The sequence below is a fragment of the Thermobia domestica genome, unplaced genomic scaffold (assembly GCF_964235325.1).
Source record: "Thermobia domestica unplaced genomic scaffold, izTheDome1.hap1.1 HAP1_SCAFFOLD_458, whole genome shotgun sequence".
Classification (NCBI taxonomy): domain Eukaryota; kingdom Metazoa; phylum Arthropoda; class Insecta; order Zygentoma; family Lepismatidae; genus Thermobia; species Thermobia domestica.
This window is the reverse complement of record NW_027656168.1, coordinates 87,259-112,006: the sequence shown is the minus strand read 5'-3', so window position 1 is coordinate 112,006 and position 24,748 is coordinate 87,259. Positions and strand designations below refer to the sequence as shown.

Sequence of the window (24,748 nt, the reverse complement as noted above, 5' to 3'; positions counted from 1 at the left end):
GATTTTCTGTTAGATTATAAGAATTCGTGTAACTACATTAAAGCCTTTTGATGCACACTAAATTACAGACGTAGAGAGATTAATTTGAGAAAATCATACGTTTTTTTTTACATTATGTACGTTCATGTATACGTATTCATATCATGTAGCAGTATTAATGCTGGAGAAGGGGTTCTGGTTGGAAATTGGCGATTTGTTGGAAGTAGCGAGCATGAGAGATGCGAAACGCAAGTCGGAATTTCTGTTCTGACAGTAGGATGTACGTATAGAGGCTTATACAACTTCTATACTGTGCTGTGAGGGGCGAATAATGCGTTAGAAACCTGAATCTTGTCCTTTATCTTGTTTACGTGGTCTTGGGTTCGATTTCTTTCTTTTGCGGTAGTGTCTATTGTGATTTACATGTAAATTAATGACACTTCGTAGCGGGTTACTAAAATAAAGAGTAATACAAATATGAGATGTAGGTTAATGCATTGTATACTTCACATTATTTACTAAAGAAAGGCAGTAGTTACAAGAAACCTAGGCTCGCTCGTTGGGCACAGTAGCAAATGAGTTCTGAGATCAGAGAATAAGAGTAGTTGCGTATTACAAACCATATACATATAACACATATCACACAAATATGAATATCGACCTTGCAAAGAATAAATCGTACTTAAGTGTGCATTTAATGTCATTACTATGTTGCAAAAGAAATTTAGGAAAGTTTTCTGATCCGCTCTGTTCATGATGTCATTGGGGCATAGTAATGAACAATAATAAATGTCGAGAACATATTGAACAGAGTAATTTCAGCCAAGCCAACGCAAGAGAGAAACATGAGTGCTTTAAGAATGTTGGAAATTCCTTTGTCTAGCATGAAGTACATGAGAATATGTGGTATGAGGTTTTCTTCCATTGCTGAGAATCTGGGCTCGACTGTCCTGTCCTCTGGGTAATATGAGCCCGATGTACGCAAATATCAAAAAAATGTAGCTAGCGACAATACAAAAGGTAATGATCTTATAATTAATAATGTAGTGGGAACTAAGCACATCGCTGTTTGGAGTATTCTAAAGTTAGTGTGACTTCCTATGGGCTTCAATTACGATCGACGACTACACATATACTAATTAATCGAATAGCAGCGAGAATTTCGAATGAAACTAAGCAACTATCTCAGACACTTTTGATGAGTCTGTATATCGAAAACAATTCATTTCAATCGTAAATCTCCTCTATAAAGGGGTTTGTGGCCCTCATAAGGGCCGATTTGTATGAGATATAGGTCTTACATTTATGCCTTCTTCTCAGTTTTCTTGGGCAGAAGTACAGCTTGAATGTTGGGCAAAACACCACCCTGAGCGATTGTAACTCCAGACAACAACTTGTTTAATTCCTCGTCGTTACGGATAGCTAACTGCAGATGACGTGGAATAATCCTAGTCTTCTTGTTGTCACGAGCAGCGTTGCCTGCCAACTCAAGAACTTCAGCTGCCAGGTATTCCATGACTGCAGCCAAATACACGGGAGCGCCAGCACCAACTCGTTCGGCATAGTTACCCTTTCGCAAAAGACGATGGATTCTGCCTACTGGGAATTGAAGGCCAGCCCTGCTGGAGCGGGACTTGCTCTTTCCCTTGACTTTTCCACCTTTGCCGCGACCAGACATTGTTCAATATTCTTTCGTAATAAGATGAGAGGAAAAATTGCGGCCTCCCATGAATCAAGTCAGTTTTGTTACTACTTCAAGCGTGCACCCGAGTGCATCAAATGAAAAGCAAGGCAGTTGGCGCGAATTGAAACACGTACTGTAATTTAAATGAAGTCGATAAATCGGCGGACACATCTAATTTTGCTGAACGAGTGAGTCATCATGCCACCAAAAACTATTGGGAAGTCATAGCGGAAAGACTTATATTTTTCGATATGGCAAGTTCCAAGCGAACTGTTTATATTCAGATTCCCTCGGGATTACACAAGGACTTTGAGCTGGATATACCAGCAGATCCCAGATTACTAGATACTAGAGATATCTACCCACTTATTGGCACTTGTGACTGGTGTTCAGGACCGCATATTCCAGCACATCATAGAGATATCTATGGCCGTCCCACTCAACCTAACAAGACCCCTACTCCAGCGCCTCTGGCCACAAGTGAATCAAGGAAACGGCAATTAGAAAACTCATTTCAACCTGCAAAACATACGTTTAGGCCTAAACCAGAAGGAAAGAACTCTGTTCCTGTAACCAACAGCTTTGCACCTATTGCTATAGAAGATGATATGGAGACCAGTTCCGAAAAGACGCTGACTGATACACCTCCCTTTGAACAAAAGGATGAAGATATGACACAAACTTCTCCAGTAATTGCAAATAAGTCCGAAGACAGAAGACAAATAAAATCTCTGACTATTTATGACTATCCAACCAATAAAGGATACAAACTAACGCATGGTGCGTCCTTGGTTTGCAAAGAGATTCCATACTGTGCGGTCTACTCCAACCGCATCAAATTCAAATGTCACTCGGCAGCTGATTATGAAGCATTAATTGCATATTGCAAAGACTTCAAACTGCAATATTCATTGGATATGATCAGGAAAGAGCCTGTTGTTAAGGTGGTCATTCGCCAACTGCCAATAGATACTTCCATTAACAATATCAAGACTGATTTACTCAATCGTAAATACCCAGTATACTCTGTTCAGCAAATGAAAGGCAGGGGGGGAGTGCTGCTCCCACTGTTCTTGGTCACCTTAAGAAAGACGCCAGATGTGAAATCCATATTGAACTTACAATATCTAGAATTCTATAAAATAAAAGTTGAATATTATCATCCGCCATCATTTATACAATGCTATCGCTGCCAGCGTTTAGGCCACACACAGACATCCTGTGCTGCAACTCCAAGATGTGTCAAATGTGCTGACAATCATTTTACCTATGAGTGTCCTCGAAAAGTTCAAGATGACAAAGTGAGATGTACAAATTGTGGAGGGGGGCACCCCGCAAATTTTAAAAGATGTCCTGTTATTCACAACATCCTTTCTCGAAAGAGTTCTCAACCGCCGTCTTTTAGGCCTCAAGACTTTCCATCGTTATCAACTGATTCAACCTCACCAGTGATGAAACCAGTGAATTCCAAGGATACGTATGCCAAGAAAGCCGATGCTACAAACCGTTCAGCGACTATTGCCCATGTTGAAGACGAAAAAGAAGATACTACAAGTGATACTCTTAAAGAGCTCATAGAAATACTTCGTGACCTTCATCTCTCCAAAATTCTAACAGCAGTGAGGAAAAAACTTCCTGCCCTCAAAGCAGCTCCTGATGTTCTTACCAAACTTTCCATTCTCAGTGACCTACTAGATGTCATTACTACACCTCAAGATTAAACGACGACAATCTATGTACAGGACCAAACCCTTATCAGGGCCACTTACTTAAATCTGATTGGTTACTTAGAGCGACAGCAAAACTCTCGATCCCTCCTCCACTAACCAATGGAAACCTCTTCTAACTCCTCTTCTCCGAAACTACTCTCACCTCTCATAGTAACATCCTCATCTCTCATCATCATCCAAAAAATTCAAAGGGCAGCGACAGTTGCGTCCGGGAAACATCATACTCCGTTAACAATCAGTCATGCACAAATCATATAAGAGGCAAGAGTCTTCCTGACTCGGAACTCAAAATCTAAAATTGTCATGATACACTTGGCACTTGGCACTTGGCACTTGGCGGACACATCTAATTTTGCTGAACGAGTGAGTCATCATGCCACCAAAAACTAGCGGAAAGGCTGCAAAGAAGGCTGGTAAAGCCCAAAAGAATATCTCCAAGGGAGATAAGAAGAAGAAGAGGAGGAGGAAGGAGAGCTATGCCATTTACATCTACAAAGTTTTGAAGCAAGTGCATCCTGACACTGGCATATCTAGCAAAGCTATGAGTATCATGAACAGCTTTGTTAATGACATCTTCGAGCGTATTGCTGCTGAAGCTTCTCGTTTGGCCCATTACAATAAGCGGTCAACTATCACCAGCCGGGAAATCCAAACAGCTGTGCGCCTTCTTTTGCCTGGTGAACTTGCCAAGCACGCTGTAAGTGAGGGTACGAAGGCTGTTACCAAGTACACAAGCTCTAAGTAAAAATCTTCTTCAAGATTTTTCATTTCAAACGGTCCTTGTCAGGACCAACACATTATTCGAAAGAGTTAAATCACGAAATTTGCTTCATTCTGTTATGTAGAAACACCTTGAAATCCAATTTCTATATGCTGTTAGTAAAAAAGTAAAGCACATAGCGGAGATGTGTCGTGCTTGTATACGAAAGGCATTTACTCGCCGGAGATCTACACTTAGTCATAATAATTTACTTTTAAAAAGTGGTAATACATTCCGTGTTAAGTATAGTAGTAGGTGCACACGGATCGGAAATCAGGTTATTTTAATGTGCCGTGCAAATAAACAGGCTGTTAGTGTAAGAAATAGTGGGTATAACGCTTAGAATATCGATTAATCGCTATGAAATAATGTTGATAAATTATCTCTTGAAAGTACTATAAAATTAATGTTTCTAGTATTTTCGTACTTGAAGGATAATGAAATTTGAAAAAGAGATGCCAACAGCACCTGGTGTTCCCAGGCGGTCACCCATCCAAGTACTGACCAGGCCCGATGCTGCTTGACTTCGGTGATCGGACGAGAACCGGTATATTCAGCATGGTATGGCCGTTGGCGAATGCATATGGCTTCGAGTGAGTTATTGTAGCTACGTAGGTTTGTCGGTGAATACTCAAAAAGACCAGCGCGTGGAAAGCGTTGCTAATTGTTTTAAGTAATGCATGATTACGAAATTATCGTGGTGAACGATGTGAGAATATTCGTCTTTGTGAAAAACAAAATTAGAAAAAGTATACCAACAGCACCTGGTGTTCCCAGGCGGTCACCCATCCAAGTACTGACCAGGCCCGATGCTGCTTGACTTCGGTGATCGGACGAGAACCGGTATATTCAGCATGGTATGGCCGTTGGCAACTACCTTTTCTTCAATGTCCTGTTAAGGAAGTATGTTTTAAGTAAGAATTGACATTATTAACTATAAAGGCAAGCATATTAACGTCGTTAACATTACTTGGAATATACTAATATTCGAATAAATATTTGAATGTTCGAATGATGAGTGATTCGGATGTTCATAGTGCCACTGTGTCCTATCGAGTTTACTATCACGAACCACGTATGAAATTGTATATAAATAAATAAAAATAAATCCTTTATTAAGTATTGATTACAGGAAAAAGGCAAACTTACATTCTTTAATGTACACAATGAAATGTATGAAAGATATTTTTAAGATATGTTTCACTTACCCTTTATAACGCAAGGTAGTTTTCAGTGTAGCATTCTCTTCAGCTGCGAGATAACGTAAGGCAGATGATCATTCAGTCGTGAAGCACTAAAATGTAATATACATTTTAACTATTATCGATAAGAATTATTTACTGCAGGGATGCAAATAAAGTGAGGCAAATTAGTAAATAAAAACCGATACTGTAACTGATAATATAATTAGTTGTATCTGTATTAGTTGTATATACAGTAATCGCACGATTGTCCGCGGAGTTGGATGTTGGCATAATCGCGCATAATCAGCAGTATGAGCAGAAAAGGGAAATGAAATGAAATATTTAGATTTACGTCGCATACTTATACCGGTTACGCTAAAGGAGACGGTGATGATGAGTACTGAATGAAGAAAGTGGGAGGAAACGGGAGAAACCCGAGAAAACCCATGAGCACGGTCTTTATGCACGACAAAGTTCACACGGCACGAGCTGGGATTGAATCAGGGACCCCAAGCACCGGAGGCCAAAAAACGGACAAAAAGTCTTTCGTGCAACTTTCGTTTTCGGTAAAAAGTTTACACATAATTTAGAAAGAGTAGTTTTCTGGTCTTTTTATTTCACAAGTTGGTTCATGTCTATATTTTTTACATGCATAAAAAATTTTTCAACTCCCTTGCTTATTTCCTGTTAAAGACCTCTACCTCTGATTGTATTTTTTGCACATATTCTTATTGTTTTCAGACAACATTTCTAAAAGCGTAATTTATCGTCAGCAAGAAAAGAAAAGGAAAGCCTCGGATAGTGGAATGTGTACTGTATATATATATATATATATATATATATATATATATATATATACGTATTAGTATATAGTTTTATTTTATACGTCTCCTATTATTACACAATGTGCAGATATTGTCAAAGCGCAAGTAAATATGTATAACTCCCCGTTCTGCACTTAATAACTTGAAAGAAGTTCGGGGAAGGTAGTGTAACAGAAAGTGCAAACAGAAATGAGGGTTTAAAGGCATTTAATATTATTCCGTAGTAGTATGATTTTTTGTAAAAAAAAAAATATATATATATATATATATATATATATATATATATATATATATCTAAACATACATATTCAATGATATAGTAAGAGGTTAGCAGCACTGATAGAACTGCAGAAAGTACAAAACCGTTAATAAGAAAGAGAGAGAGATGGTGGCCGCTTTTGTGCTTTTCATTGGCTAATTCCGAATTGCGCGCGAATACGTACGAGATTTCTTTCTTTTTCCTCTTCGCAGCCCAGATGTTGCCAATTAGAAGTTTTTAGTACTACATTTGTATGAAAATGTTGCCTTTAAGAAATGTGGTTTGCATACAGAGAAAAGAGCAAAATGAATATTTACCTTAGTGGGCATGAAAAAAGACGAAACATTTTGCAAGATGGACACACGAACTTCCTTAATGCAGGCGTTCAGTACATTATTGTAAAGAAAAAAACACTAAAAAGAATTACTTCAATATCCCTAGCAACATTCAACAATTCATAGAGAAAAATCTTTATTTTGAGAACAATGGAAAACTATGTAATTGTAGATAACTACTAAATTTAATGATTAAGGAAAACGTTTAGGCCCGGCCCTTCAGAAAGAAAGTGCACAGAATATTCTCTCATGGAAGCAATTGCAAAATCAACATTTTGTTTGCAGTTATAATTAGAGGATCTATATACAGGGTGTTCGAAAAAGAATGTATCCTCTTGAAAGAAAATATTCTCTGGGCCCCTAATCCTTTATATACCGAAAGGAAGTTTGTATAGCATTTTTTCTTACCTTCGTTAGAAGAATTGAAAGTGACTACTATCGTGACACGGGAGATATTTAATCGATAGTCGAATTACTCACATACTCGAATGAACACGTCTCTTGTAAGGAGAGGAAAGGCTTCTGTGATCCGCTATCGCAGCTGTGTCATATCTGCAGAGAATGTTAGGACACAAACGTGATCTTTGAGAGCCTCGTGAAAAGAAGTCGCATAGTATCATGTGTGGAGACATCGGGGCCATCTGAAGAACGCTTCATCATTAGGACCAAGGGCGAGTTACGAAACACTCTGGGATATATTTATTAACATAACTTCTCGTCATTCTGCAAGTGTGGTGGAGCTCCATCCTATTGGAAAAGGAAACCTCGGGAGCCCTCTTCATGTGTAGGTATCGTTCACATCTGAAGCATGTGAAGATAGATTACTGTACTATCGTGTACCTAAAATCATTTTCTACGAATACGAACATGTCTACACTGAAGGCAGTGCAGCTCTTTTTCTCTTTTTTTTGGTCATGTATTGTAACGCGGGGCAATGCACACAATAACATGTAATGTTGTGTATCATCATAAAGGGCCAGGGCGATGATTGGATCTTGATGGACGTGGAGAACTGATAGGTGATGTGAGTGGTATTGTGATCTATGGTTGTATGTTTACTGATGAATGCATAAGGAGAGGTGAAGGGGTTGCCTTTTTTTTTATGTCGATCGGGAGGGAAGCGATTGGGAAACTTTTGACTTTGTTTTTCAACCGAATATATTGATTGAATAGGTCGCCGACAATTTTACGGGGCGTCACGTCGTTGCCTTTTTCATGTCGATCGCGAGCGAAGCGAGCGTTTTTTTTTTTTTTTTTTTTTTTTTTTTTTCCCGACAATATGTATTGAATCGGTTGCCAACACCTTTAGGGGCGCGTCACGTCCTTCTTTCTGTGCTGATCGCGAGCGAAGCGAGCGCGAAATTTTTGACTTTTTTTTTTTTTTTTTTTTTTTTTTTACCCACAATATTTATTCAATCGGTCGCCAACACTTTTAGGGGTGCGTCACGTCCTCTTTTCTCTGCTGATCGCGAGCGAAGCGAGCGCGAAATTTTGACCTTTTTTTCTCTTTTTAATTCTTTTTTTTCTTTAAGAAAAAATATTGATTTCATAGGTCGCGAACATTTTTACGGGATGCAACATCGTTTATTTGTTTTTCCAACCGTCTTTCTGTCTTGAGCCCCCGCCAAGTTAACTTTATGGTGGACAAAAACTATGTGCGGTGGGTTACCGCGGGGTTCTCCCGTTTCCTCCCACTTTCTTCATTCCACCACCATTTCAATCATTTCTCATAATCAGCGCCTCTTTTAGCCTAAGCGGCATAACGTGGGACGTAAAACAAAGATTTCCTTTAGTTGCTTTCTGTCTTGATTACGAGCGCGAAATTTTTTACTTTTTTTTTCTTTCTTTTGATATTATTCATTTAATAGGACGGCAACACCTTTACGGGCCGCCGCGTCGTCGTTTACACTTCTTCAGCCCATATTCTTTCTGCTTGTTCGTTTTCCGGCATCTTGTTATCACCGCCCGCGGCAATGCCTATGTCTTTCATCGCTTTTTGAAGCAAATCTTTAATAAATATGCACTCTCACATTTGTACTAATATGCATACCACAGTGGATAGACTGTAACTAGGAAAGCAGAAGCCTGCATATCATATTATTTAACAGTTGAAAGTGAACTGTCATTTTAAGTTTGATTTTGATCAGATGAGTGCAGTTCAACTCGTCGACAATTGTGAAGATTCTCGAGGTTAGGGACCATCCATTTTGTGCTTTGTAATGAAAATGGCTGCAGCCAAACTTCTCTGATCTGAATGAAACTTGGCATGATGATACATCTTGACCTGCTCTACAAGTTTATTTAGTATTTTCCGTTGCGCAGGCTTTTGCTTCTCCAGGTTCTCCCATGGAACTGAGAAACGTATTCAGTCGAACTTCTGCGGTAAGTCAGTATATCATCCTGAGAAGTTTGATCGAGATAGCAGAGGTTCGACTATTCGTTTTTCAATTCCATGTGATATTACAACACGGTGAACTAAATTTATATAGAAACACTTTGATTTTGTTTTGTTTTTTGCTAGCATTAAACTGAGAAAATGTTATTCAATAGACAGAGAACACCACTCAAAGAAAAGTACATCATAAGAATATATATATGGTTGCTGTGGTTCTCGGTTTAATTTGCTAGTTAAGAAACTTGCTCTAAATAAGTACATCTTACAGGTGAAAAACTAAGCCAGGCGATAGAATTAAATATAAAGTTATACACTTTTATTTTACGTTTACTAGTGTTGGGTTACTACTGTAAAATAAGTCAGTATATATGAAAGATAACTGTATTAGGTACTATTTTCCACCGGCGGTGTATTCTTGCATAGTGTACTTAATGTTTACAAGCGGGGCGCTACTAGTATGGATGCATGACAAGTGCTATTGAAACTCGAAAACTAACTGGTTTCCACTACCCTTGCTTATACGTATACCCGCGTCGCCTTCGCTCCTGTTCACTTTGGACGCACATTCTTGCTATCGCTCAGGCCCCCAGCTTTCTCCTGTTTTGGCTCCCTTAAATAGTATTCGTGCTTTTTATTGGCCACCTGGCAAAGCACTTGTAATGATTTTACACCAGTAACTCTAAAATACATGTGTATTACTTTATTTAATTCTGTCGTCTGCAGAATTTTTTTTTTTCGTACAAATATGCCTTTTCATGCAGAACACTGAATTTTGCCTGTAAATTTTTGAGAATATGCTGTGACGAAACTTGAGCACCGTTCTTCTTTTCTTTCTTATCACGAGTCTTCTTTAGCCTAATGAGCACAATCATCACACGATAACGACTATTCTTTTCATTTAACTTGTAAACAAGTTGAACTAATAATAATAATTGATGTACAAAGGAGAAGTGTCCTACATATTTGAGGTAAAAAATAAAATAAATATACTTCTACTTCATCCGTGTTTACAAAGTTAAATGTTATCGATTTACAAAAAATGGTCACCTATCCACACACTGACCAGGCTCGACACTGCTTGACCATACATATTAAAACATCGGTCCCACTGAATACACAAGTAGTAAGCACATTCACATAAAAATAATTAGGATTACAGTATATAAAATGCGTTAATTAAAATAGCAAATGCCTTACCTTATCACAGGCGATCCAAAGCCACTGCACATCATCTGCTACGCACACTATATTCCTCCAATATTTCACTCACTTCCTATATCACGCAACAGAAAATATTAATAAAATTCACTTAGCAACATTTTCATTTTTAATCAACAATACGTATAACAATTAAGAATAAAATTAATTGTGAGCACATTGTTATAATTAGAATACTGTTTTTATTCGTTTACAAATATGGGATTAATATAGAGCTGGCAGCAACAATATATACAACTCATCCTGTATGTATCGTAAATCCTAACTTGAGAAGACATCTCTGACGCAAACAATGAGACAAGAAATCAAATACTATATCCGACACATTTGGGGTTTATTGAACTTCAATGTTGGAAGATACCACCTTGTCGGTAGTACAAATGTAATATCCTTACAACACGCGGAACTTTTGCCAGGCATATCTAGGAATTTGGGAAGATTAATTGATATCCTTAATGTGCAATGTATGATTATGACGCATTGTTATGTACACGCAGACGGAACCAGGACAATCTATAGATGACATTTGCACTGTGTTTGGACAATTTGTTCGCAGAAAGTAACCGTTTTTGTCTATGAATACTTGAGAACATGGAAGGTATGAGATATACATTTTATGCGCAAATATTATAATACAAATCATTGTTAGTTTGGTGGATGCGTGAAAGAAAGAAAAGGAGTAGATTTTTGCAGACGTCCGGATATAAAGCGAGAACTGAGAATACGCATCTATAACATCTATTTTCTTTGTGTTAATGATATCGATGAACTAAACGGGGAAACTAAAATACAACTGTTTGCAGTATAATTCGAAGTATAGTCAAGTGCAGAGGCGTACTCACGGGGTGTCCACCGGGTGCGGACTCCTCGCAAAAGTTCCTAAGTGAACATACATTTGCAGACTTTCTCATTAAATGTAGTTATTAACAGGGAAAATATTGATGTATCATCAATATAAATCTGATCTTACACTTCATCTGTACTCTGTCTGTATCATGTTTTTGTGAAAAAGTAAGTGGAATATTTATCGTGTTTTCGAATGCAGAATAATAGTATATAGACATAGTGGCTTGTAGTATTGGAACCTTGCCCCCCGAAGCTTGGATCCCTTAGAAGAAAAAAAAATGCATGCGCGCCTGGTGAAATGGTTAACGAATTCAGTTCACTCGATGAATCGACAGATAGTAATACACATTTCGACAGATCGACAGCATTCGACAGATACAGACATATGAAAGTAGCACAAGAATTAGGCGAAAGTCCGTGCGTTTCCTCAATTCACGTAGGAAACAACAGAAAATATCAACTACCATAAAATAATCCGTATATATATTTAATTTATTTGGAATAAAATAAATATAGAAACAACCTGTTCATACATAACTACGGTAAGTGCGTTAATTGCTAACGTAAGAACAAATATGAAACAAGGCACAAAATAAAAAAGAAAAATAAAGTTAAAGGGAATAAATATTTAGGCTTGATTGTCATTCGTATTAAGAAGCTGGGTAATAAAATGTTAAAATCTACAGAAAATTATGAAATTAAATCAGGATTTGAAATAAAAGTCTATACATTGGAAGTAGGCCAGGGAGTTTGCAAGGCAGATGTGTGCGACACGCGTTACTTTATAGATTCCCTTCATTGAACTATAGTAAGCAGTACGAAGATGGTACTTTGCGTATAATCACAGGAAGGATTGAAGTTAATTACCATGGTAATATAATTATTTATTGATAAGTATTTCCATGTTAAATTATGAAAATTATAAGCACAAGGAGGGTGAAAAAGTAGTGTGACCGACTTAGCAATGACTGAAACATAAAATAGAAAAGCGAATAAAAACAAATGCCTTTTGAGTTATGTGGAATAAAGTTTCTTCTAGCCAGTAAGGAAGAATAGGATCTGGTGCATTCATTGAATACCTGAAAAAAATCGTTTATCAAAATAGAAGGAAACACACTTATCGTTGTGGCAACTACGAACTTCTGTTTACCTCAGCCCGCCTCAGCAAGTGCTTTCTATCCGGTCCGCGCTCCGTAACCAAACTCAACGCTGCCTGCTAGCGAAAATTTCATTCTTCAGTATCGTTGAGTTTATTGCAGAAAGCAATGGCAGATACGGCATCAGCACCTGCAGCCCCGGCACAGGCTTCTCCTAAGAAGTCTGCAAAGCCTAAGAAACCAAAAACAACACCTTCTCATCCAAGAACATCAGAAATGGTGAACAACGCCATCAAGAATTTGAAGGAAAGGGGAGGAAGTTCACTGCAAGCTATTAAGAAATACATCTCTCAGAACTACAAAGTGGATGCCGAGAAGCTTGCTCCATTTATCAAGAAATACTTGAGAAGTGCAGTTGCTTCTGGGTCTTTGGTTCAGACCAAGGGAAAAGGTGCATCTGGATCGTTTAAGCTTAGTGCTTCATCGCTGAAGGAGAAGCCTGAAGGTGGATCTTCAACCAAGGCGAAACGATCAGCATCAAAGGAGAAGAAGCCTGCGAAAAAGCCAGCAGCTAAACGTCCCAAGAAGACTGGTGAAAAGAAAAAGGCTGCTGCTCCCAAACCTAAGAAATCACCATCTAAAGTGAAGAAGGCAAAAACTCCCAAGAAGCCAAAGGCCCCGAAGCCAAAGAAGGCTACAGCAAAACCGAAAAGTGCTAAGAAGGCTGCACCAAAGAAGAAGTAAATGTGTCAGTAAATCATCTGACATTTTAAAACGGCTCTTTTTAGAGCCATCAAATACTTTGAGAAGAGTAAAATTGTGCTTTTCCTATCATTATCACATGTTCATTCATAGCAATGTATAGTATACACGCAAGGGACTTTGAGTTTTCTTTTTAACCGAAGCACTTCTTGATGTAAGTGCTTTATAACAGAGGGGAATTGAGGGTGGGGAAAAAAAGCTTTCACGGGTGTCAAGAATGGTGTACTCGAAAAAAAATGGGGAACACATTACGTAATGTCAATTTGTGATCACTTACTTTTTCCTTGTTCCTATCTTCAAGTAGCGAAACAGTACAGAAAACGCACTTAATGCATTTGTTAGAAAAACTTTTGCAGGCTGACTGGGTTCGATTCTCGGTGGGAGCTCAAATGTTTCGCATTGCACGTTAATAAGTAGGTCCACGTTTGAAACAGCCTTGCTGCTGAAAGGGACACTAAACTAAAATCAACTCTTTTCAAGGCTGGGGTGAAAGAAATGTTCGAACTTATTACAACTCGTGAAAGTGAAGTAGACTATGTTTCAATTTAACGTCGTACTATTATGATTTTTATGATAAAGGAGACGGGTGATTACGCCTAATGAATGATGGAAATACTGGTGTAATGAGAAAGTGTTAGGAAAAGGGAACACGCTAATAACCACGGATACCGTCTTATAATTCGTAATATTGCTATAAAGAAAAATAGTAACACCAGCAGAAATGTAGGTGTACAATTGAACTGATGTTAAGTACAAACAGACACTTAAAGAAAGTTTAGTTTAACGTTTGCATTCAACAGCAGCGACCTCTGACAAAATAATATTACTTTTGCTACCTTGGAAGAAGTACATATTTCGCCTGCGAGTTCTATCAGATTAATAACGTTGAGAAGGGCAAACAGTGGTTGAATCGAAGTTAAGTTATGCAACATATGGCAAAATCGAACCCTTGACCACATAAAACGAAGATAATCAATCGGTAAACATAGGGGAAAACTAAAGAATATACTTGAAAGATAGGATGATATACGAAACGACAGGAAAACGAAGGTAGATGTATTAACTATGCAACATACGGCGTGAGAATTTAAAAAAAAAAGATAACAAGTATGGACAAGATCCTTGTTAGGATAACAGCATCTCTAAGTAGTGTATTGGTCCTAAAAAGGACCGTTTTTGAACTCAGTGCCAGAACTTCAAACTTAAGCACGTTCCCCACGGATGCGGCGAGCAAGCTGAATGTCCTTAGGCATGATTGTGACTCTCTTTGCGTGAATAGCACACAAGTTGGTGTCTTCGAAAAGCCCTACAAGGTAAGCTTCACTTGCCTCCTGTAAAGCCATGACAGCTGAGCTTTGGAAGCGAAGATCTGTCTTGAAATCTTGTGCAATTTCTCGGACGAGTCGTTGGAAGGGCAGCTTGCGGATGAGCAATTCAGTGCTCTTCTGGTAACGACGAATTTCTCGGAGAGCCACAGTACCAGGCCTGTAACGATGGGGCTTTTTCACTCCACCGGTAGCTGGAGCACTCTTTCTTGCAGCTTTGGTGGCAAGCTGCTTTCGAGGAGCTTTGCCTCCAGTAGATTTCCTAGCTGTCTGCTTGGTACGTGCCATTGCAACTGTCACGACTTGTTTCAAATAATTGCGCGCTGAATGAAGTCAAGTTATATAAAGAGCAAAACCGTTAAATCAAGCTATTTCTCATTGGATAAAGTCAGTCGAAAAGGACAGTTCTCATTGGCTTAGACACGTTTTGTGTTTTTCCTCCGTGCTTTCCCTGCATGATCGAAGGAACAAAACCACGAGTCTTGGGCTGCTTGGGCTTGTATTTCTCGTGTGTGGTGAGCGAAGCAGTAACATATCGAAATGACAGGACGTGGAAAAGGAGGCAAGGGTCTTGGCAAAGGAGGTGCCAAGCGCCACCGTAAAGTTCTTCGTGACAACATCCAGGGTATCACCAAACCCGCTATTAGGCGTCTTGCTCGCCGTGGTGGTGTGAAGCGTATCTCTGGTCTCATTTATGAAGAGACCCGAGGAGTATTGAAAGTATTCCTGGAGAACGTAATCAGAGATGCTGTTACATACACAGAACACGCCAAGAGGAAGACAGTGACAGCTATGGATGTTGTGTATGCCTTGAAGAGGCAAGGAAGAACCCTGTACGGTTTCGGAGGTTAAGTTGGGGTTCCTCCTATTTTGGATATAAAATTGGCATAAACGGCTCTTTTCAGAGCCAACAAATTTATATAAAGGGAAAGATTTACTTTGTGCGATTTTCTGTTAGATTATAAGAATTCGTGTAACTACATTAAAGCCTTTTGATGCACACTAAATTACAGACGTAGAGAGATTAATTTGAGAAAATCATACGTTTTTTTTTACATTATGTACGTTCATGTATACGTATTCATATCATGTAGCAGTATTAATGCTGGAGAAGGGGTTCTGGTTGGAAATTGGCGATTTGTTGGAAGTAGCGAGCATGAGAGATGCGAAACGCAAGTCGGAATTTCTGTTCTGACAGTAGGATGTACGTATAGAGGCTTATACAACTTCTATACTGTGCTGTGAGGGGCGAATAATGCGTTAGAAACCTGAATCTTGTCCTTTATCTTGTTTACGTGGTCTTGGGTTCGATTTCTTTCTTTTGCGGTAGTGTCTATTGTGATTTACATGTAAATTAATGACACTTCGTAGCGGGTTACTAAAATAAAGAGTAATACAAATATGAGATGTAGGTTAATGCATTGTATACTTCACATTATTTACTAAAGAAAGGCAGTAGTTACAAGAAACCTAGGCTCGCTCGTTGGGCACAGTAGCAAATGAGTTCTGAGATCAGAGAATAAGAGTAGTTGCGTATTACAAACCATATACATATAACACATATCACACAAATATGAATATCGACCTTGCAAAGAATAAATCGTACTTAAGTGTGCATTTAATGTCATTACTATGTTGCAAAAGAAATTTAGGAAAGTTTTCTGATCCGCTCTGTTCATGATGTCATTGGGGCATAGTAATGAACAATAATAAATGTCGAGAACATATTGAACAGAGTAATTTCAGCCAAGCCAACGCAAGAGAGAAACATGAGTGCTTTAAGAATGTTGGAAATTCCTTTGTCTAGCATGAAGTACATGAGAATATGTGGTATGAGGTTTTCTTCCATTGCTGAGAATCTGGGCTCGACTGTCCTGTCCTCTGGGTAATATGAGCCCGATGTACGCAAATATCAAAAAAATGTAGCTAGCGACAATACAAAAGGTAATGATCTTATAATTAATAATGTAGTGGGAACTAAGCACATCGCTGTTTGGAGTATTCTAAAGTTAGTGTGACTTCCTATGGGCTTCAATTACGATCGACGACTACACATATACTAATTAATCGAATAGCAGCGAGAATTTCGAATGAAACTAAGCAACTATCTCAGACACTTTTGATGAGTCTGTATATCGAAAACAATTCATTTCAATCGTAAATCTCCTCTATAAAGGGGTTTGTGGCCCTCATAAGGGCCGATTTGTATGAGATATAGGTCTTACATTTATGCCTTCTTCTCAGTTTTCTTGGGCAGAAGTACAGCTTGAATGTTGGGCAAAACACCACCCTGAGCGATTGTAACTCCAGACAACAACTTGTTTAATTCCTCGTCGTTACGGATAGCTAACTGCAGATGACGTGGAATAATCCTAGTCTTCTTGTTGTCACGAGCAGCGTTGCCTGCCAACTCAAGAACTTCAGCTGCCAGGTATTCCATGACTGCAGCCAAATACACGGGAGCGCCAGCACCAACTCGTTCGGCATAGTTACCCTTTCGCAAAAGACGATGGATTCTGCCTACTGGGAATTGAAGGCCAGCCCTGCTGGAGCGGGACTTGCTCTTTCCCTTGACTTTTCCACCTTTGCCGCGACCAGACATTGTTCAATATTCTTTCGTAATAAGATGAGAGGAAAAATTGCGGCCTCCAGAAACAGAAACAGAAAAATTATAAATAAGGACGCCCCTCAGGATAGCCCGCGCCCTGACAGAGAGTAAGGCATCAACCATCTGTCTACATGCCTCTCCTCACATGCAGTTAGTAATCTATAGCATCTGTCGGTTGGGGATGTATGTCGCGGCTTCTATCTTATACGGAGACATTTTCCGCGGATCTATAGTTGTGTAGATAGAAGGAAAGAAGGGTAAAGAAGAAGATAGGAAAGCGCGAGAGAAGATTTATTATGTTTTTTGAGAGGGACAAAAAACCTGGAAACCAGGAAAAAACCCCCTGAATCGGTCATGCTGCATGCAGAAGAATTTACATGGCAAAACCACATTGGAAGGGTGGTAAAAATCCATGTAAACATGTCTGTAATGATATATCTTATCTGTTAAATTAAAAACCTATCTGAATTATTAGTGTTATCTATCTGTGTTGTCTGTAGTGGGGAGTGTATTGTTAGTGGGAATTGTGTTATTTTTTTTAACATGCAATTTGTCTATATCATTGTCCATTGTCGGTGCTTTGAGTCGTCATCGGTTTGCAGGTCACGGCAGGCTACTAACTTCTTTGTTTTTTGATCTTCCGCCGGTCCCCCTGCTATGTTTCTTCTTAGTAACTGTTTGTGGATATGTGACATACAGCTGACCTGTTGTTGTTGATAATGCATTTATAGATAGATTGAAGATCTTCTTGCTGGTTGTGGCTATTACATCTATGAGTTCGGTTCTTTCTTCTGGCGGTGCTATTATTGTCAGGATGGATGTGACCCAGGTGAGTATTTTGTGCGTGGCTCGATCAATTGCTTCCTCTATTGTGTCAGTGGTCTGCGTGGTTTCGGTTCTTTCTTCGTGTGTTGTGCTACCTGCTTCTCCTTTGTTTGAATTCTGTCCCTGAAAAGAGCCAGATGGGTTGCGTGTACTTCCAAGGAGTAGCCTTGGTCTTGCTGTTTGAGATGTTTTTGTTTTTGGTCTTTGCGGACAGTTGCTACAACCGGTTCTATGACCATCTATTTTGCAGGTGGCACAGAAGTTGTTGTTAATTGGTAAGTTGCAGTTGTTTTCGTGTGTATTCCCACATCTGTGGCATCTCCTGTTATTGGTGCACTGATATTTCAGGTGGCCATATTCGTAACAATTCCAGCAGGGCATAGGACGCGGCTGGCTTCTTGACTGCTCTACCTTGTATGTTTTGGATCTTGTTTTTAAGCCGTGAGTTATTAGCTTATTGACATCTCCTGGGCTGGTTGAGAATAGCCTCACAAGCTGTGTGGGTCCATTCTCTGACATGATTCTGGTGAGGTTGTTGAATTTAATGTTCTGGTTTTGCAGATCATCTTCAAGATCCTTAACGTTCTGGTTTTTGGGATAGCCTTTTATCACGCAAGTAAACATGGGAGGCTTCTTCTTCTGCTGTCGTGTACTGGATTGATTCTTCTTTGTAGTATTGCTAGATTCTATTTGGTTATCCATAGTTTTTGTATTGGTAGCTGTACGTTTGTCTTCATTCTTCTTTCTTTGTTGCTTCTTTGGTGTGTGCTTCCTGGCCTCTGATTGGTCGTTTGATGTATCGTTGCTGTCTTCTGATTGGTTCTTAGTTTCTCCTTCCTGATTGGTAGCTGGTTGTTCCCTGTGGTCCTGAGAAGGGCCAGAGTTACTAGGTTTCTCTTGTGAGGGTTTGGTTTTCACCTGTGTGTTGGTTTCCACCAGTGTGTGTGAGGTTTCCACCTGTGTGTTGGTGGTCTCTCCCTGTGTGAGATTTGTTTCTTCTTGTATAGGATCTGGTGGCATGTGATGATTTGGTTGCTCTACTGCTGTGGGTTTCTTTTTCCTGCCTCTTCGCTGTACTACTTGGAAATCTCCTTCACCTTCATTGTCTTCTTTGTGAGAGGAGGGGAGTGGATTGTCGATGGCATTGTCGTTTTCTTGTGAGTTTGTCTCTTCATCTGGAGCTTGCAATTGGTGGTCCTCATAAGAGCCGGTTTTCCGATGTTCATCTTCTATGGTGTCTTCTGGCTGTGTTGTGTGTGACGAACTTACTTCATCACAGCTCTTAAGTGGCCCACGTGTCTCATGTAGAACTGCATTTGAGCCGAAATCTCTTGACCGAAAAGTCTTGAGAAAGGTGTCTCTTGCAGCCTCTGACTTGAAATACACACTAGCTTTGGTACCATCCTTCTTCACTTCGATTTGATTGACGTCAATCCTTCCCCCGATGATTTCTCTCACGTCATCTTCTGTGTATTGGTTGGGTAGGTGCCTAATGGACACTGGAGGAGCCTTCATGAGCATATCAAGCTCCTTTGCGGCCTTCTCGGCTAGGTCGTACATCTCCCTCAGACGGTCGTCGATGTCTTCTTTATTATGGGTGCGACTTCTGGATGCGTGGGTCCCTCTGGTTCCGTGGGCCTCTCTGCTGGAGATCCAATGGGGTCCAGATTCGCCAGGCTCTCTTCTAGTGGGTGCTCTCTTCGGTGGACGTGGCATGGCTCTAAAAAGGGCCGAACTTCTAACTGAGTTAATTCAAGGAGAGGGTTTCTCTAAGTTGTGTTTATGCCTCTCTATGCTTTCCTAAAGAGATAATATTGTGTTCCCGTCAGCCGACTGTCGCCAAAGGCTGTACAACCTATATGGCCAGCGCGAAGCTTGACGCACAATAGGGGGTCCAGCCGACGGAAAGCAATGCTTATTTCTCTAGGAAGCGGTGTGTGTATGTGTGTGTTGTTTCAGTTTTCTTTATTAAACACACGACTCTTCTCTAAATTTTTTACTCTTTCTACAAGAGTAAACTCTTCTCCACTGATGAACACACCTTCGTTAACACCGCAAGGTTTCCCGGTGTGTCACGGTGTCTTCTACGGCAGTTAACGGCATCATCTTCTTAAACATGAATCAAGTCAGTTTTGTTACTACTTCAAGCGTGCACCCGAGTGCATCAAATGAAAAGCAAGGCAGTTGGCGCGAATTGAAACACGTACTGTAATTTAAATGAAGTCGATAAATCGGCGGACACATCTAATTTTGCTGAACGAGTGAGTCATCATGCCACCAAAAACTAGCGGAAAGGCTGCAAAGAAGGCTGGTAAAGCCCAAAAGAATATCTCCAAGGGAGATAAGAAGAAGAAGAGGAGGAGGAAGGAGAGCTATGCCATTTACATCTACAAAGTTTTGAAGCAAGTGCATCCTGACACTGGCATATCTAGCAAAGCTATGAGTATCATGAACAGCTTTGTTAATGACATCTTCGAGCGTATTGCTGCTGAAGCTTCTCGTTTGGCCCATTACAATAAGCGGTCAACTATCACCAGCCGGGAAATCCAAACAGCTGTGCGCCTTCTTTTGCCTGGTGAACTTGCCAAGCACGCTGTAAGTGAGGGTACGAAGGCTGTTACCAAGTACACAAGCTCTAAGTAAAAATCTTCTTCAAGATTTTTCATTTCAAACGGTCCTTGTCAGGACCAACACATTATTCGAAAGAGTTAAATCACGAAATTTGCTTCATTCTGTTATGTAGAAACACCTTGAAATCCAATTTCTATATGCTGTTAGTAAAAAAGTAAAGCACATAGCGGAGATGTGTCGTGCTTGTATACGAAAGGCATTTACTCGCCGGAGATCTACACTTAGTCATAATAATTTACTTTTAAAAAGTGGTAATACATTCCGTGTTAAGTATAGTAGTAGGTGCACACGGATCGGAAATCAGGTTATTTTAATGTGCCGTGCAAATAAACAGGCTGTTAGTGTAAGAAATAGTGGGTATAACGCTTAGAATATCGATTAATCGCTATGAAATAATGTTGATAAATTATCTCTTGAAAGTACTATAAAATTAATGTTTCTAGTATTTTCGTACTTGAAGGATAATGAAATTTGAAAAAGAGATGCCAACAGCACCTGGTGTTCCCAGGCGGTCACCCATCCAAGTACTGACCAGGCCCGATGCTGCTTGACTTCGGTGATCGGACGAGAACCGGTATATTCAGCATGGTATGGCCGTTGGCGAATGCATATGGCTTCGAGTGAGTTATTGTAGCTACGTAGGTTTGTCGGTGAATACTCAAAAAGACCAGCGCGTGGAAAGCGTTGCTAATTGTTTTAAGTAATGCATGATTACGAAATTATCGTGGTGAACGATGTGAGAATATTCGTCTTTGTGAAAAACAAAATTAGAAAAAGTATACCAACAGCACCTGGTGTTCCCAGGCGGTCACCCATCCAAGTACTGACCAGGCCCGATGCTGCTTGACTTCGGTGATCGGACGAGAACCGGTATATTCAGCATGGTATGGCCGTTGGCAACTACCTTTTCTTCAATGTCCTGTTAAGGAAGTATGTTTTAAGTAAGAATTGACATTATTAACTATAAAGGCAAGCATATTAACGTCGTTAACATTACTTGGAATATACTAATATTCGAATAAATATTTGAATGTTCGAATGATGAGTGATTCGGATGTTCATAGTGCCACTGTGTCCTATCGAGTTTACTATCACGAACCACGTATGAAATTGTATATAAATAAATAAAAATAAATCCTTTATTAAGTATTGATTACAGGAAAAAGGCAAACTTACATTCTTTAATGTACACAATGAAATGTATGAAAGATATTTTTAAGATATGTTTCACTTACCCTTTATAACGCAAGGTAGTTTTCAGTGTAGCATTCTCTTCAGCTGCGAGATAACGTAAGGCAGATGATCATTCAGTCGTGAAGCACTAAAATGTAATATACATTTTAACTATTATCGATAAGAATTATTTACTGCAGGGATGCAAATAAAGTGAGGCAAATTAGTAAATAAAAACCGATACTGTAACTGATAATATAATTAGTTGTATCTGTATTAGTTGTATATACAGTAATCGCACGATTATCCGCGGAGTTGGATGTTGGCATAATCGCGCATAATCAGCAGTATGAGCAGAAAAGGGAAATGAAATGAAATATTTAGATTTACGTCGCATACTTATACCGGTTACGCTAAAGGAGACGGTGATGATGAGTACTGAATGAAGAAAGTGGGAGGAAACGGGAGAAACCCGAGAAAACCCATGAGCACGGTCTTTATGCACGACAAAGTTCACACGGCACGAGCTGGGATTGAATCAGGGACCCCAAGCACCGGAGGCCAAAAAACGGACAAAAAGTCTTTCGTGCAACTTTCGTTTTCGGTAAAAAGTTTACACATAATTTAGAAAGAGTAGTTTTCTGGTCTTTTTATTTCACAAGTTGGTTCATGTCTATATTTTTTACATGCATAAAAAATTTTTCAACTCCCTTGCTTATTTCCTGTTAAAGACCTCTACCTCTGATTGTATTTTTTGCACATATTCTTATTGTTTTCAGACAACATTTCTAAAAGCGTAATTTATCGTCAGCAAGAAAAGAAAAGGAAAGCCTCGGATAGTGGAATGTGTACTGTATATATATATATATATATATATATATATATATATATATACGTATTAGTATATAGTTTTATTTTATACGTCTCCTATTATTACACAATGTGCAGATATTGTCAAAGCGCAAGTAAATATGTATAACTCCCCGTTCTGCACTTAATAACTTGAAAGAAGTTCGGGGAAGGTAGTGTAACAGAAAGTGCAAACAGAAATGAGGGTTTAAAGGCATTTAATATTATTCCGTAGTAGTATGATTTTTTGTAAAAAAAAATATATATATATATATATATATATATATATATATATATATATATATATCTAAACATACATATTCAATGATATAGTAAGAGGTTAGCAGCACTGATAGAACTGCAGAAAGTACAAAACCGTTAATAAGAAAGAGAGAGAGATGGTGGCCGCTTTTGTGCTTTTCATTGGCTAATTCCGAATTGCGCGCGAATACGTACGAGATTTCTTTCTTTTTCCTCTTCGCAGCCCAGATGTTGCCAATTAGAAGTTTTTAGTACTACATTTGTATGAAAATGTTGCCTTTAAGAAATGTGGTTTGCATACAGAGAAAAGAGCAAAATGAATATTTACCTTAGTGGGCATGAAAAAAGACGAAACATTTTGCAAGATGGACACACGAACTTCCTTAATGCAGGCGTTCAGTACATTATTGTAAAGAAAAAAACACTAAAAAGAATTACTTCAATATCCCTAGCAACATTCAACAATTCATAGAGAAAAATCTTTATTTTGAGAACAATGGAAAACTATGTAATTGTAGATAACTACTAAATTTAATGATTAAGGAAAACGTTTAGGCCCGGCCCTTCAGAAAGAAAGTGCACAGAATATTCTCTCATGGAAGCAATTGCAAAATCAACATTTTGTTTGCAGTTATAATTAGAGGATCTATATACAGGGTGTTCGAAAAAGAATGTATCCTCTTGAAAGAAAATATTCTCTGGGCCCCTAATCCTTTATATACCGAAAGGAAGTTTGTATAGCATTTTTTCTTACCTTCGTTAGAAGAATTGAAAGTGACTACTATCGTGACACGGGAGATATTTAATCGATAGTCGAATTACTCACATACTCGAATGAACACGTCTCTTGTAAGGAGAGGAAAGGCTTCTGTGATCCGCTATCGCAGCTGTGTCATATCTGCAGAGAATGTTAGGACACAAACGTGATCTTTGAGAGCCTCGTGAAAAGAAGTCGCATAGTATCATGTGTGGAGACATCGGGGCCATCTGAAGAACGCTTCATCATTAGGACCAAGGGCGAGTTACGAAACACTCTGGGATATATTTATTAACATAACTTCTCGTCATTCTGCAAGTGTGGTGGAGCTCCATCCTATTGGAAAAGGAAACCTCGGGAGCCCTCTTCATGTGTAGGTATCGTTCACATCTGAAGCATGTGAAGATAGATTACTGTACTATCGTGTACCTAAAATCATTTTCTACGAATACGAACATGTCTACACTGAAGGCAGTGCAGCTCTTTTTCTCTTTTTTTTGGTCATGTATTGTAACGCGGGGCAATGCACACAATAACATGTAATGTTGTGTATCATCATAAAGGGCCAGGGCGATGATTGGATCTTGATGGACGTGGAGAACTGATAGGTGATGTGAGTGGTATTGTGATCTATGGTTGTATGTTTACTGATGAATGCATAAGGAGAGGTGAAGGGGTTGCCTTTTTTTTTATGTCGATCGGGAGGGAAGCGATTGGGAAACTTTTGACTTTGTTTTTCAACCGAATATATTGATTGAATAGGTCGCCGACAATTTTACGGGGCGTCACGTCGTTGCCTTTTTCATGTCGATCGCGAGCGAAGCGAGCGTTTTTTTTTTTTTTTTTTTTTTTTTTTTTTTTTACCGACAATATGTATTGAATCGGTTGCCAACACCTTTAGGGGCGCGTCACGTCCTTCTTTCTGTGCTGATCGCGAGCGAAGCGAGCGCGAAATTTTTGACTTTTTTTTTTTTTTTTTTTTTTTTACCCACAATATTTATTCAATCGGTCGCCAACACTTTTAGGGGTGCGTCACGTCCTCTTTTCTCTGCTGATCGCGAGCGAAGCGAGCGCGAAATTTTGACCTTTTTTTCTCTTTTTAATTCTTTTTTTTCTTTAAGAAAAAATATTGATTTCATAGGTCGCGAACATTTTTACGGGATGCAACATCGTTTATTTGTTTTTCCAACCGTCTTTCTGTCTTGAGCCCCCGCCAAGTTAACTTTATGGTGGACAAAAACTATGT

General features: G+C 39.1%; 4 non-coding genes across 4 annotated transcripts; all 4 read right to left on the bottom strand.

Annotated features, from left to right (window-relative positions):
* Window positions 1-4,609: 4,609 nt before the first annotated feature.
* On the bottom strand, window positions 4,610-4,728 carry LOC145676889 (5S ribosomal RNA). Its single transcript, XR_014129506.1, has one exon. It is a non-coding gene; the product is annotated as a 5S ribosomal RNA (ribosomal RNA).
* Window positions 4,729-4,905: 177 nt separating this feature from the next.
* LOC145676897 (5S ribosomal RNA) lies at window positions 4,906-5,024 on the bottom strand. The gene has a single exon (XR_014129514.1). It is a non-coding gene; the product is annotated as a 5S ribosomal RNA (ribosomal RNA).
* A 15,921-nt stretch (window positions 5,025-20,945) lies between these two features.
* Window positions 20,946-21,064, bottom strand: LOC145676903 (5S ribosomal RNA). Its single transcript, XR_014129520.1, has one exon. It is a non-coding gene; the product is annotated as a 5S ribosomal RNA (ribosomal RNA).
* Window positions 21,065-21,241: 177 nt separating this feature from the next.
* Window positions 21,242-21,360, bottom strand: LOC145676896 (5S ribosomal RNA). Its single transcript, XR_014129513.1, has one exon. It is a non-coding gene; the product is annotated as a 5S ribosomal RNA (ribosomal RNA).
* Window positions 21,361-24,748: the final 3,388 nt, after the last annotated feature.